Raw genomic sequence first — 6,000 nt, 5'->3', positions numbered from 1 at the left:
CTCCCTTTATGAGCCTCGCCTGGTTCTGGTTTCAAAATCCACATCCAAACCTCCATGTGTAAATGACCACATCCTGAGACACGGCACGCTGCTCCGACTGGTTAATGCTGCCCACGTGGGCAACGCTGGCCAATCACAACAGGTGTAGTGTCTTAGACTACCGATGTGTACTCATTCACAGTGTGCAGCAGTCAGAGATCCAGTGCGGCCATGTTGGGTTGTCTAGGACTGGAGGGTTACATCAGGCTTTAGTTTCCCCACTGAGACTAGTGTCACACGGCCGAGCGCTATTTGGGGCAAGGAAACTGGTCCGAGTATCACGCTTGTGCGATGTCCCCGCGGATGCTGGGCATGTGTGTCAAAAACGCCTCCCATGACTTCAGTGCGGCTGCGATCCAATGGGAAACCTCGCATCGCACGCTGTGTAATATATCCAGCCCCATTAAAAACAAGGGGTGAGGCGCCCAGAGATAAGACAGGCAGCGGGGGAGGAGAACAAAAAGCTCATGCATATTACCCCAACCAAGAGAACAGGGCTCATATTCGTGCGTCTCGCAACGCGGGATTTTCTTGCCTGCATGAAAGCAGCCCGAATGGCACAAAGACCTCCAATACTGTGGAGTGTAACATGGCATAATGCAGGTGTCCATGACATGCAGAATCCATGGAAAGCTGGATGACAACTGCGATGGCCACCGTAATGGATTCCATTAGTGGTCAGCACAACAACAATCACAGGAAATGGCCGTATACTTACTGACTTAGGGCTTATGCAGACGCCCGTATTTCGGCCGGGTATTCACGCCGTCTCTCTGCAGTATATAAAGGTTGGGTGTCAGCGGCTCATAGTTTTTAGAGATTTCAATCTCGGTGAATAATGAACAAACTCACCTGGTGCTCAGCGGGACTCCCAACCTGAGAGCCCGCTGGCACCCCATATCCACGATCGCCCGTAAACCACCCTGGGTTCCAAATCCGAATTGCGAAGAGTCGACTAAGGGATGCAGCCCACCACGGGCTGTGATACAAAGCAGCAATCCAAAAAATAAACAAAAAGTTCCCCGCGCTCATGGATCCAAGGATACGCTGTAGGACTCTGCCGTCCGTATATTACTTCTTTATTTTACATGCAACACGTTTCGGCAAGTTCCTAAGCTCGCCCTTTTCAAGCATTACATAAGCTAAAACAATACTCACATTTAGACATTTCACTAAATTACAAAATGTTACTCCCATTCCATGATGGACACCGCTGCCGGGATTGTCTCTCTCTGCAGGGGGAGGAGGAAGAGTCGGGAGCAGTGCTCTGAGCTCCTGCCACCTCTCTGCCTCCTCTCCACCCCTCGGCACTATCTGCAATGAGAGGAGGCGGGACAGGGCGGGGCTAAGTTGTGGGTTTTGTTCAATTAGCACCGCCCCCGTCCCACCTCCTCTCATTGCAAATAGTGCAGAGGGGTGGAGAGGAGGCCGAGAGGGGGCGGGAGCTCAGAGCACTGCTCCTGGCTCTTCCAGCCTCCTCCCCCTGCAGAGAGAGACGCCGTATATCGGCCTGCGTGAATACGCGGTCGATATACGGTCGTCTGAATAAGCCCTAAGGAGGGCAGATTGCTGCATCCTCTCACCATGCAGGTAGCAGACTACCAGATGAGGGAGCTAATTACACCTGTGAGGAACACTACATGCAAGGAACCTTGACGAGGTTAGTGGGCCGATGTATCTTGGTCAAAATCCAACTAATGCCTTGCATTTATTATCTATCATTCACATGCAGTGCGGCTTTAAGACTCCAGGGGGAGCCCAGCGTGGCAGTACCAATGTGGTTCACTGATGGAAGTGTAGGGCAACCTGCCAAACTATTATGGCGTCATTAATAGGTTGCTGGTCTGCATGGTGCACTACATGTATCAGAATGGTCTGCCACTTTGTATTTACTCTGTGTGGGAGTATACACCAAGCAGCCACCCCCACTATATAGGAGGCTGTGTGAGTGGCTGTCTCATCGGTGTCCCTCACAGGTGTAATTAGCTCCCTCATCTGGTAGTCTGCTACCTGCATGGTGAGAGGATGCAGCAATCTGCCTCCTTAGTCAGTAAGTATATGGCCGTTACCTGTGATTGGTTTAGGTTTCCCCTTCTGTGACGTAGCATTAGTGGTCAGCACCCGGCATCTATTACCCATGTAGGGAACCAAGATGCCTTGGAGACTTGGATGTGCGGGTCATTCTGTAAGACCCTTTTACATGGGAACAAATATTTGTCAGAAGGTTATCTCCCTGATCATCCGCCCGCCTGAATGCGCCCCAATCAGCTGATGAACATCCAGAACGCCCGCTCACCGGCTGACCGGGTCTTATCCGTGGGCAGGACATCCTCCGTGTAATTAGGGGGGCGGCTGCGGACAAGAGCTGCTGCTGGTGAAGGATCACCAATATTAGTGACCGTTCCCCCCAATACTAGTGATCCTCCGCGCCGCGAGCGGCAGAGCGAGGACTGATCGGCCGGCTATACTGTCAGCCGCTCATTACAGCCAGCAGGGGATCCGTCTTCTGTGTAGAAGCGCCTATAGTGCAGTCAGAGCGGAGCGCCTCGATGTCTGACCTCTGGACCATTTGTTTCAGGAGGTTCCAGGACCATCTGGTTATGAGATGCCCACAGATCGGCATGCCCGCCATTCATCACCGGGGAGTCGGCCGTCATCCTGCCTCGGATACTTCACCCCTGGAGCAAAGACAAAACACAAAGCTTTAATTCTGCACCATTTCAAGATCTTTGCTTGCTGTTAATGAATGGAAGCATTCTTGTTTACTCCCAGAGTTGTATCCGGTCCGGGTAATCCTCTGCGAAGCCGGACCAAACACCCAGATACCGGGCTCTGAGGGAACAAGGCAAAGCGCTCTTTAACCCCTTAACGCTGCAGGGCGCCGGATCTTTATTACAGCGGACACCTGCGGGCAATAGCTGCAATCAGCCACGTGGCTGCTTGGCACTATTTACACTTTAAATGCCCTCAATGGTGTTCAGTGGTCCCATATTGCCCCCCTACCCGAGATGAGATCGCAGGGAGCAGTGTGGGTGTCATGGCAACTGGGGGTCTTCTGAAAGGCCCCAGGGCTGTCTTGGCAGAATGCCTTTCAAGCCGCCCCCGTGGGGATGCCCGATCGCAGTATGATGTAAAGCATCGCCAGCTGTGGTCCCCTGTGGGGGCTAAAAAGGAAAAAATTTGAAAAAAGTTGTACTAATTATTAAAAAAAATGATAAGTTTAAAAAAATTTTTTTCCATGTTTACAATAAAAACCTGAGTAATAAAACAAAAATCCATATCTGGTATCGCCGCGTCCGTAAGAGTCTGATCTATCAGAGTAACACGTTATTTATGTCACATGGTAAACGGCCGGGAAAAAAATAGTACAGAACACCAGAAATGCCCCCCCCCCCCCCCGTCTGAGAGTAAAAATGCAATGAGAAGCGATCAAACAGTTGTATGTATTCCAAGATGGCGGCAACGCAAACAACAGGACGTACCGCGCAGAATGAGCCCTCGCACAGCGACGGGGAAATAACTAAGTTACAGCGGTCGGAGGACGGCGGCAGAACAACTCAAAAACATTAAATGGCTGAAAAACAAGAATCTCACAGAAAATAACGTTCTGTCACTTTTGTTGCGGTTTTTGTGCCGTAGAAACGAGACAAACGAGAAAACGGCGGAATGTCGGATTATTCATCTTACTGCATTTAGGATTCCTGTACATTATATGGAACCGCGGAAAACTACAACAAAACACCCTGATAACAGCGACAGCAACGGGCAATAACGGAGGCGGGAAAAACCAAGATGGAAAAGAGGACGGCGTCCTTAAAGGGTTAAGGGGCAACTTGGGACCAACCTTTGTACCCGCTGCGGCTCACCAGCAATCACACTACTTAAAGAAGGGTACCACAAACTAAATCCCCATCTGCCGGGGCAAAGGTGACCTCCTCCCCCTCCTCCTGACAGCACCCGACCGCAGGGGCAGAGGCCGACCTTCCCCCGACAACCCTCGTCCGCCGGGGCTGAAGCCGACCTTCCCCCGACAACCCTCGTCCGCCGGGGCTGAAGCCGACCTTCCCCCGACAACCCTCGTCCGCCGGGGCTGAAGCCGACCTTCCCCCGACAACCCTCGTCCGCCGGGGCTGAAGCCGACCTTCCCCCGACAACCCTCGTCCGCCGGGGCTGAAGCCGACCTTCCTTCGCTCAGACAATCCCCGTCCGCCGAGGCGGACCTCAATGACAGCCAACTTGATATCACAGTACAGCCCGCCCGCGCCCCCAGCTCCTCTGTGGACCCCCGGGCTGCCCCCCGTACACCCTCCCCGGTCACTCACCTCTCCGCCGCCCCCTGTCTGCTCCCGGTCCCACAACGCGGCACAGTCTGACAGCCATAGCTGGGTGCTGAAATCTTACTGTCCAATCATCCAGAGGCACACGCAGCGATTGGCCAATCACTGTCAAGTACTCCTTCTCGCCAGCCAATGAGAGGACGGCAAATTTCACGCGGGAAAACGCAGTTTCTGTCAAAGTGACAGCCGGGATGAAGGAAGGAGAACGTGAGAGAGTGATACATGCCCCGCTATATGTCTGTGCAGGGGCCCCGGGGGCCACAGTGTGGGGGATATTACCTCAGATGGCAGAAGAGGGCAGGACATGGCTGGACTAGCAATCCCTCCCCCCAGCGTCTGGTCACTGTATTACGTCTGCAGTGTGTGGTGTAATACGCAGGACCGATCTCCCATAGACTTTACTGTGACTCAGCATGAGAAATACCTGCGCAAAACATCATGGCGCGCTCCATGTTGGCACACATACCCATCAATACTGGGTACGGGGCATGGCGGCACGCAGCAAGTACCCATGTCACTGCATACCTCCTGGCACGCAGCTAACTGCGCCCGTGTGAGAGGCCTTAGGCCGTGTTCACACGCAGGGGATCTGCCGTGGATGTACCACATGGCCCCTCGCACTGTCATCCACACGCCGGGGACGAGATCCGCCGCGGACATTGACTGCGGAGGGGATTGTGGGTCCGCCGAATGCCAATCATAGCGCCGGATCTTGTGCCGATTCGCCTCGTCAGATGAAGGGCGAATTCTGCAAATCCGTGCGGACATAGCCGCAATGTGCGCGGTGTTAGCAGCCACGGCTATGTATTGGGCCCCACCCCCAGGGCGTTGGTCCCGGACCGGATTCACGCGCGGACGTGTTTTTGCGGATGAGTATTTGCGCCACAACTGCAGGTTTTACTGAACTTTTTGCACAAGCAAGTCGTGCGCAATTGTGTGTGAAAAACGACCGCCGACGCTTCCAGCCAGCAAAACGGCCAAATTATTTGATGTGCGCCAAACATGTTCATTTACTGCGCAGGGAAATAGAGCGCGCTGTTTGTTCGTGCAACGTAATTGTGTACGCAAAAAAAGCGCTTGTGCGCAAATTCACTGAAAGGTAAAAGCGTTATCAATTTGGTACATTGCACACTCTCTCATTGCATCATTTAAATGCCCCAATCGGCGTTTGGAGGTCCTGAACGTCCCACTCTGCCTGCAGTGTTATCGGAGAGTTAGGATCGGTTGTCATGGCAGCCTAGGGCCTCCTGAAGGCCCCCAGGGATGCCATGAATGACCATCTATCAAGGCACACCTTCATAGATTACCCTTTCAGAACGCGGTATAATGCAATACTATTGTACTGCAGTATACTGTATGAGCGATCAAAAGATTGCAAGTTTAAATCCCATTAAAAACAAGTTTATAGGAGTTTTTTATTAAATATTAGAAAGAAAATTAAAACTTGTAACCCCCCCCAATAATGGCACAATTTTATTTCCTAGGTCTTTTCACACATAAATACTTCAGAGTTTTCCAGCACATTATGGGATACACCAAAGAACGGAGAAAGGCTGCAGCAGGAAGGGTTAAACAAGTTCTATAATTATGCTCTAGTCACATCCAGAGCTGCATTCTCTTCTCT

The sequence above is a fragment of the Eleutherodactylus coqui genome, chromosome 8 (genome assembly GCF_035609145.1).
Source record: "Eleutherodactylus coqui strain aEleCoq1 chromosome 8, aEleCoq1.hap1, whole genome shotgun sequence".
NCBI lineage: Eukaryota > Metazoa > Chordata > Amphibia > Anura > Eleutherodactylidae > Eleutherodactylus > Eleutherodactylus coqui.
Note: the sequence above shows the minus strand (reverse complement) of the source record.